General features: G+C 42.2%; 1 long non-coding RNA gene across 1 annotated transcript; it reads left to right on the top strand.

Annotated features, from left to right (window-relative positions):
- The first annotated feature begins 1,890 nt into the window (after positions 1 to 1,890).
- LOC125756900 (uncharacterized) lies at positions 1,891 to 8,287 on the top strand. The gene is made up of 2 exons (XR_007414858.1): positions 1,891 to 2,745; positions 8,091 to 8,287. It is a non-coding gene; the product is annotated as an uncharacterized LOC125756900 (long non-coding RNA).
- The last annotated feature ends 1,148 nt before the right edge of the window (positions 8,288 to 9,435 follow it).

The raw sequence follows: 9,435 nt of genomic DNA, 5'->3' as shown, positions 1-9,435 counted from the left end.
CGTTTTTATGAAATGTGCGACTCACACGAGATATTTCTATCAAGAACTTCCCATGCAAGAGTTTGCGGGAGGAGGTAATGGAACCCTCCCTTAGCACCACCGCCCCCACTCACACCTCTTATCAATAAACATTGTGGTGGAGCATGAACGCTAGTGCGTTGAGGCACGTGTGAATAGATTTGAGTATAAATGTAAGCCGGTGTAAGGCTGATAGTAATGCCGATAGGTGAGTAGATAAGTCCATTGGTCGGCAATGAAGGGTGGAGCTCGCTCAGACTCGCTCAATAAATATATGTTGCGCTTAGGGCTCACTCGGACTCAAACTCACTAAAGTTTCCCTCAACCGGACTCACTTGGACTCAAACTCACCAACGTATTGCTCAGCCGGACTCACCCAGACTCAGACTCACGGCTTGATCTGAGTCTGAGTGAGTCGACTCATGAGTGAGTTTGCCGACCTATACAATCAGCAGGCGCACTGTTATTGAGGTGCTTTCTCACTGCCTGCTTGCTTCCCTTTCATTACGTGCATTGTACACTCTAACCATCTTCCCCATTCAACGCACACTGTGCTAAACAGCATACGTAAAAAGTTATCTCAGTCATTTCTGAGTCGTTAATTTCGCTTCCCGCTATCATGTTTTCGGCGTCGCAGGTAACGTCTTCCTGTATCATCTTAACCTTTACCTCAGCATTTCAGCAGCCAGAAAATGTGCGGTGCGGCACGATTAAGCCATAAGTGGCCGAAGCTGCCCAATTTATGATGTTTTGTTGGCACTTTACTAAAGTGCTTTCCCACGTTGAGAACAGCAGACGTCACTGGTGGCGCCAGACGGGCATTATCCTTAATTTTGACAAGGAGTCTGGCCCACAAATTAATTATCACACCCCAAAGCATTTAGACATCCTTGGTCATAAAATATGAAACCATGAGTAGTTAAGTGAGCAAATGTGTGCGGCGGTGTTCAGTATAAACGTTTCGACTTGGTCTAGCTGTTCACTACACGGGATGCATGCAGCCCATGGCTAGGTCTGAGTATTCTGTGCCGATTACTTACGCATCCGCAAAAAGAAGATTGCCGAGAAAAACATTTTCGTTGCGTCAATTTTCTTTCATTCCTGCTTTTGTTGTTGTCTTCCTCCAGAAGCTACTGCCATAGGGTGAGGATCTTCGCGACACCTGTGAGGTCTGCTAGCATTGCTTTACGCGCCTCAAGGAAAACCTGTCTACATCTATGAGAATTGCGATGAGGTAGTCGAGGCATTTCTTCAGGAAGAAGAAGCGATTGATATCTTGAACAGGTGCGCCCACCTTTCCTCTGATGCCTGTAGGTGAGGTTCTAGGCTGCAAACTACATACGCGTTAGCCCTTCAGAGGATGGCAGCAGCCCATTTTCGCACACGCTAGACACAAATAAAATCTGAGAACACGTTTTTCTTGACAAGCTACCAGAGCAAAGTAGATTTACGCACAATGCAAGCTGATAACCACTGATCACACTAAGTGAGCACACACAGCAAGGGTCATTTTGGCCCGTTATATCTCGTGAACAAAGCAAATGAGGACATATGATATTAAAACTGTGTTTTCACTGACATAAGCGCTCTTCGATAAAAAATTGTCGTTAAAATTGAGACCGGTGTTTTCTTCATCTTATTTCTTGAAAATGGACCTTTTTTTAAAAAAACTGGCTTCTCTAACTATTTTTTTTCTTCTTTTGCGCTGCCCGTAGGAAAACGATCTCCTATAGAAATGTTGGAAATGTTCTTTTCTACATTTGACATTGTTCTGAAGTTTCTGTGTGAAATAGAAAAGGCGCCAAGACGCATCAAACTTAGCAAACTTTTTTGATTTGGGCTGTGTTTGGCATTTTTTCACATTTTTTTTCCTTTTGAGGACAGCATAAAAAAAGCATGGATGTAATTCACAGTAATGCATAATAAAACCAACAGAAAAAATTTCAACACAACGTTTATACTGCGCGTTAAATTTGCCCGTGAAATCCAAAAATATTGCGATGAGCTAAAACAGGATGGCCACACGGCCACCTCCAAATAGTTTTTTGGCACGCTGGGAGCGTTTTTTGGAAATAATATTTTCGGTTCCGTGCGCTTTGAATGTGGCCACATAACATATAAAAAACCCAGGCAAAACAAAAATATCGATTGGACAGGCATGTTCGATCTCTCGTGGAATCACCCTGAGGTAATTTTTGCATCTCTTTCAATGTAGTTGCACCATCAGTGTCCAAATGTGCCATTTAAAAAAAAAATGCTGCCCAGAATATCCCGTTAACTGGAGTTGTGGTTGTGCTGCCGTGACCTAGCTTAGTGCTCTCTTTACATACAGTATAAACATTCACCTTGAACATTACGGTTGGCTTTAGATGGATTGTGGCAGTTCAGAAAAATAAGTAAAATGAAGGTTGCAAATGCAGAGCTTAACTGCTAAGAAAGAATGCCTGAGTTCGCCTCTTCAAAATGGGAGCTGTTTCTTCTGCAGAAGTTTGGATGTCATGTTTTAAATTCTAAAAACCTCTTCTGCGACCTTGTGCAGGTCGATCTTGGCCCACGACTGTAAATGGAAAACCAAAAGTGGCGGTGGCGGTGTTCTCTGTCAGAGAAACAGCAAAAGTACTATCGCACAACGAAACATTGCACAACTGAAGCATCGCCTGTGCCTCATGCTGCTGTTTCATCAAAGATCAAGGTCATCGCCCTTGGAGGGACTTTATGCATGGCAGCGTGAGTGGCTGAATGGTCTTCTTTTTGTTCTGTCTTAGGCCGAATAATAGTATCCAAGTGCAACCTCGACAAAAAGCGCAATGGTGACAATGACGTCGTCCACTTACAAGTGCACGCCTCAGTTTTTACACAGGAATGTCAGCAGCCTCAACGTCATCCGGAAATCCAGTCTTGCTGCTCAAGCAGAAGGAAGGAAAAAGAGAGACAGGATAGAGAGTGGCCTTTTTTCTTCTTTCTGCTTGTGCAGCAAGACCAGAATTTAGTATGAACCAGCTAATCTGCAAAGAAGTATTGTCTCAACATTATATTTGCACAGTACACGTGATGAGGTCTTGCTTATGCTGGCACGTAAGAAATTGGAGCGTTTTACTTCTGTCAGGCAACGGGAAGCTGGGAGGGCGTAAACAAATGGTGCTCCACAGTTTTCATGAATGCAGGAGTGTAACTGTTCATCGACAAGTTCTTTTGGTTTTTTCTACAATAGGAAGTCAGGTCTTCAGGTTTCATGCAAATACGTCTGTAACGGTTCAATAGGGAGGCAACTACTGGCCTTTCACAAGTGTTTGGAAGAACAACATTATGTTCAGGTACTGGGCAATGCATACTCTTTCTGTAAACATTGAAAGAGAGTGCTCCATTATTCCTGTTTACCAATACATTCAAAAAAGGTAGTTCCCAGTCTGCCTCCATCTCCACCATGAACTGAAAGAAATCTACTTGATAGATTAGATGCATTTGGAAGCTTCCAAAGCAGAGCGATTAATCACACACACAAAAAAAGATAATATTCATAGCACACAAAAATAATTGGTTTTGGGCTGAAAGAAGCAATGGAATTATATTCCAGCCACTGCATTGTCAGATTCGTGGTGTGCCTTGGACTTGCACTTAACATGGGCTTTTCGAAACACACGTAGTTATTGCCCAGGGAAAAACTGAGGAGCCTCTTCAAGTCGTGAACATCAATTTGAGACCTTTCTTGTAGGGCTGGATGAGCGTTGAGAGCAGCAGTACGCACTTCAATGGTCATGTCAATGATAATATAAGTAACCAGAACTGTATACTTCCATGCCCACTGACATTGTTGTTGATGTGAAAGTCCACAACTCGCCAATGGGTGACTGTCACAGTGGCTGCAAAATCACGCCCTCACTTCTTTCAGCCCAACAAACAAACATTTCAGCCAAGCATTTTTGTGTGTTATGTACTATCTGCATCAAATGAAACCCGAACAGCGGCAAGCCTTCGCAATGGTATAGTGCGCGCCGTCCAGTTATCACCAGGGACGGGTGCGCGTATGCGCAGTGTGGCCAAACCGGATGCACGCGCCTGTCAATGGTAATGACAGGACGGCGCGCACTGTACCATTGTGAAGGCTTGCCGCTGTTTGGGTTTCATTTGACGCAGATAGTACATTATTGTTTTTGCCTGATTAAGTGCGCTGCTCTGAAAGCTTTCACACCCATTTAACTCTTTCCCTGGAGAGTTTTTTTTGGCCAAAATCGATACAAAAATACCCATATTTTTTATTTGGCTGGTTGATTCTAAGTGTCTTGAAACAACTAAAAAAATTATTCAAGGACACTTTATTAGCATTATACATGCGACATATTTTTTGTATGTTATAAAATATGCAGATGATTGACTTCACCGCACTGCACCACGGAAAGCACCCTAACATCTCCAGCCTTCAGTGCAGAAAATGTCTCTTTGAAATTTGAAATGTAAAGCGCAATTGGACTAGCGAGTCCTTGAAAACAAACCTTTAACGTGCTGGTAGGCGTTTGGTTACATCTAACGGCGTCCTCTGTCGACGTATTGAGGCACGATCGTCATCCGAATCCAGCAGTTTAGAGAAACTATGCTGCTTTTTGTAGTCACTGCCGCATTCACAGGAGAACTGCAATTCTTCATTTCACAACACTTCGGCAAACAAGCACTTTTTTTTTTTTTTGAATGGAGCTGTTGCAAGCAAGCACGCACCTCTTGCGCACAGAGGAGGATGCCATTTTCTAATTCCAGTTGCCAGAATCAAGCCCTTCCTTGACTAAAATGCATGTTTTGAGCGTGTTTTTAAATTTTTTACTGTGCCATCTGTTGAAGCCAAAGAGAAGACAGCTAATTGAATCAGGGTAGCTTAACTGCGGCGCCTTCAAATGCTTGTTTCAGGGTGGACGAGCCTAGCTCGTCTTTGGTGTGAGCGGTACGGTACAAATTGTGTGGACGAGCTCAGCTCATCTTTGGTAAGGAAAGGGTTAAACCATCGGGTAGATTCCAGTAAATTCACAGTAGAGATGGAGCAGATTAGAAATTAACATTCTTTTGGATGAGTTGGCAAACAGGAACAACAGAACACTGCATTCCTTCAGTGTTTACAGAAAGGATACACAGGGACTGGTACCTGAGCTTAATGTCTGCCCATCTGTGCATAATGTCTGCATTTGCCAGAGGTCAGCAGTTGCCCCTCTTGGACCGTTTACAGTCGCATTTGCACGAAACCTGAAGACCTGACTTCCTAAATGTACAAAACTCAAAAGTACTTTTCGACAAATAGTTCCACTCTTGAGTACATGAAAACTGTGGAACACTGTTTGTCCAAACCCTCCTGGCCTGCCAGTATCCGACAGAAGTAATGCGCTTCTTACATGCCAGGGTAAGTGAGACCTCATGACGCGTACAGTGTAATTATGATGTTGGGGCTGCTAACCTTCCTGCGTACAAACTTGGGCAAGGGCTCATATGGGGAAAAGACAAGCTGCCAAAAGAAGTCCTTACAGGCATTTTCTGCAAGATTCCCTGAGCAGACTGGGCGAGTGTCTACACCAGGGAGACTTACACAGCAGCTGCACCAACTTCATAACAATGTCGATAAGAAAAAGATGACGGAGCACGCAAGAAACAACTGAGCACAATACAGACTGGGTGAATTGTATATAGTACAATTGGCCAGTAAAGAAAATGGAAGTCATGTTTGTATCTGAAATCCTTTGAGATACAAGCGCTTTTCTGTTGTACTTTCTTCCATTACGATCAATGCAATCGTGTTGCCCTTTTTTGCTGGTGCCCTCGAAGGCTGTGCACATATGAGCTTAGAAGCTCCCATGATTCCAAGTCTCTTCATGGGATTAATTTTAGTGTCAGTTTCACCGGCATTGTTGAACTTGATGCGGTAATCGTGTTTCTCACAATAATGGTTGAGAGCATCGCGCTCTGAACAACACCCACTTTGGAGGATTGGCTTAAGAAATGGATAGGCTAACAGAAATGGACTTATATAATTTGTGTGATTGTTGAAAAAAAAGTTAGAATAATCAGTATGAATTAATAATGGTTATTTCAAAATTTAGATCAAAATGAAGGGACAAGGGGGCAGCACTAGAATGAATACAAAGGACAAGAAGACAGGACATGCGCTGTGTCCTGTCTTCTCGTCCTTTGTATTCGTCCTAGCGCTGCCCCCTTGTCCCTTCATTATGAACCCAAACCAACTCGCCTACCTATTTGTGATTCTGTTAGATCAGAATCTTGATTCAGTAAAAGATTAATTGAATTTTAACTAAAAGAACCATATTAATCTAATTAATGCTGAAGGGCCTCAAAACCAGCTTCACTATTTTTAACATTTCAAGTAAATGTGTGCTTCGAGTTCAAACTTTTGCAACGATAAACAATGCCAAACATAGCCACGGAATAAAAAACAATCTTGTGCTCCTCTTTGGGCCTTTCGGTATCCCCAGAGTTGGTAGTGACGTGACCAGAAAATCTGGTCATGTCAGCAGCTGAGAGAACCTGTTTGTCTGCCTGCAGGTATGCGTATTCGCTGCTTATCCTTCTCGCACGGTGAGGAGAAATACTTGCCCAGGAGGAGAGATAAGTTAACGAATGGAGTGTAGCGCATGAAAGAGTGAAACGAGGGAGGGCTGCATTTTGATCATCATACGCATGTAACTCCGCTAATAGAGCAGCATTTCAAAAAATTCTCGTGGCCACATGTTCACTGTAGTAAGGCAGAGTGACCGCGACTGGTATGCAGGAAACACGACTCGTGTAAAGGAAGTGAGGAAATTTGAAGTAAGGCACGTTGAAGCAGAATATCTTAGGAAAAAAATTGCTAGTCATGTGATATATACAGCTACACAGGTTATTTCTTGTATGCTATGCGTAAAGAACACTTCCAGGTTTAACAAAATAATTCAAGCATCCTTATCACTTTGTTAGATCGAGTTTTCACTGTAATCACTCAGTTCTTCTGTACCTGTTACATTCATAATATGAAAGTTAGCGAAAGTTAGTTTGCCTAAAATAACCTTCCTCATTCTTGTTTTCAATTGGGAAAAGTTTATTACCTGTTATAGGGAACAGAGTAAGGCACAAGGATGTCTTGTGGGCTAAGCAGGCATATAGATGACTGTCCAATCTAGCATGCAAGAACAACTGATTTATTCTCTCGAGGTGTTTTCTCAAGGAGCCTTAGCAATACACAGGGCCGCAACCAAATGGAGCTGAAAAGCAAGACGATGGCTCCACAAAATATGACACCCCCCGGTCCCCTTAGAGAAAATAATGCAAATGAAAAAAATGTACATGTTTGCTGTTGGGACATACAGAGGTGATGTTCTCAAACAGATGGTTCTGGCACCCACTTGTTTTTAACACACCCTAATTCAACATAAACCAATTTTAAGCTGGGAAAAAATGCAGCATATGCCTCCTATTTTTAAACCAGAAAAGAATGCAGCACACAGAGTTTATGACTTGACATATCCTGATACGTAATATTTATTTTCACCATTCTCACACATGAACTGCATGCTTTTTAAATAAGTCTGCAGCTATCATGCCTCAACTTCACCAATTCAACCTTTGATGCATGCAATATTCAGAATATGAAGGACACATTTCATGATCTGTTGTGGCAAAATTTTATACCTAAAGCTTTTTAAATGAGCTTTCCTATTAAACCAGCACATTACTGTCGCCACTCTTTATACATTACATGGGAACTGTTTGGTCACCACCTTGTTGATTGCTTTACTGCTTTTGTGAGTGCTACAAACACAGTTTTGGTCGAGTAGTGAATTGTAATGCGTGTGGAATTTTCAGACCTGTTTGCTTGAAGAAATGCTGCACGCTGTAGCTGAGTAACTATGCTACTCATGTTATTTACATTCTGCTTAAATATCAGTGCTTGAAATGTGATAAGCATGTTATATCTGTTAGGGCTCTAACCACTTTTTGCAGGTTGCACAGCCACCTCATAACTGTTCCGTTGGCAATAGATTTCAGTATTTGTGTCCTGTGTGAAAATTTCGTCTAAAATAAAATTCACTTTTGCTTTATTTCAGATGGTTCGAGTTCCACACGGAGAATCCTGAAGCTAATTCTTCCAAGGCAGAGCGGGGCATGCTGAAAGTTATCAGAAGGCCGAAAGAATAAATCGGTGGTTCATCTGCATGTACAACCATCGTCAAGTGTTATCATGTACTGTTTTTTGCAGCTGCATAATATTAAACAGTCCGAGTCTGCCCCAGCAGCCCATATGGGTAACAGATGTTTTGATTAAGACTTCTTTTATGATGTCTCTGAAAGTAAGGCAGTATGCATTCAATGAATTCGAATTATTTCATAAACATGGCTTCATGTGGTTGGATAAACCAGTTGCATAAATTGATGTGATATTTCCAGGAATGACAAGTTCCCTGTGAGATTCACACACTAGTTTTCTCACGCAATTGACTAGGTGGCAGTGTAAGGTGTCTAATAGAAATAGTGATAGGAACCACCACAGTTCTCGAAGTGGCTGACACCAACAAACTTTCCATAAGTACCAGTGAAACATGGCTTATTATTTGATGGCAACACTGTTCCTCAGATGTGCACCGTAGAGTAGCTCTAGGTCCCTGTCTTTATATGTTTAATATGCTACACTGCCCAGGTGCAGCAATATATGACACCCAAAATATCACAACGACGGTAAATCGTGCTGTCTCTGTGTGTTCGTCCATCGTCTTTTCCGCTGTTATTTTATGATTACGACCCAAAATATAAAAAGCTGATATATGGGCATATAAAAATTTGCCAGATATGGCCATATATGACATTATATAGGGATCCCATATATGGGTATATTAAAAATTGGGCAGATATGGACTTATATGGCCATATAAGGCCATATATGAGAGCCCATATATGGGTATATTAAAAATTGGGCAGATATGGACTTATATGGCCATATAAGGCCTTATATGGCCATATAAGTCCATATCTGCCCAATTTTTAATATAACCATATATGGCTTTTTTTATATAAGTCCATATATGGGATTTTTGTAAGGGTATTTCCACTACCTCGATGCCTTTCTCTCTACTCATCTGCCATATCTCTTTGTTTGCGTCGACAACCGCTCTTTGCAGGTTGCCGTCACGCACCGGTACCTCCGGTATTGTGCATACCACTATCTGCACCTGAGGGGAAATGGCGCGCATGTCATCGACCCCTTTCGCCAATGTGGTCGCTAGTTCGGCTGATTCGTTACTCAAGACGTCGTTTAGACCTCCCGCGATTATCACGAGGTTACGTCCATTAGACTTAGCTGCGAGTTTTGCGTTAGCTTGTCTCATCACTGATCCCAGCCTATGGCCCGGGAACTTTCCTATTAAAACTCGTTTGTCGCCTCTCACCCTTTCCTTG

Source organism: Rhipicephalus sanguineus, chromosome 1 (genome assembly GCF_013339695.2).
Source record: "Rhipicephalus sanguineus isolate Rsan-2018 chromosome 1, BIME_Rsan_1.4, whole genome shotgun sequence".
Lineage (NCBI taxonomy): Eukaryota > Metazoa > Arthropoda > Arachnida > Ixodida > Ixodidae > Rhipicephalus > Rhipicephalus sanguineus.
This window is presented reverse-complemented; position numbering and strand designations above follow the sequence as displayed.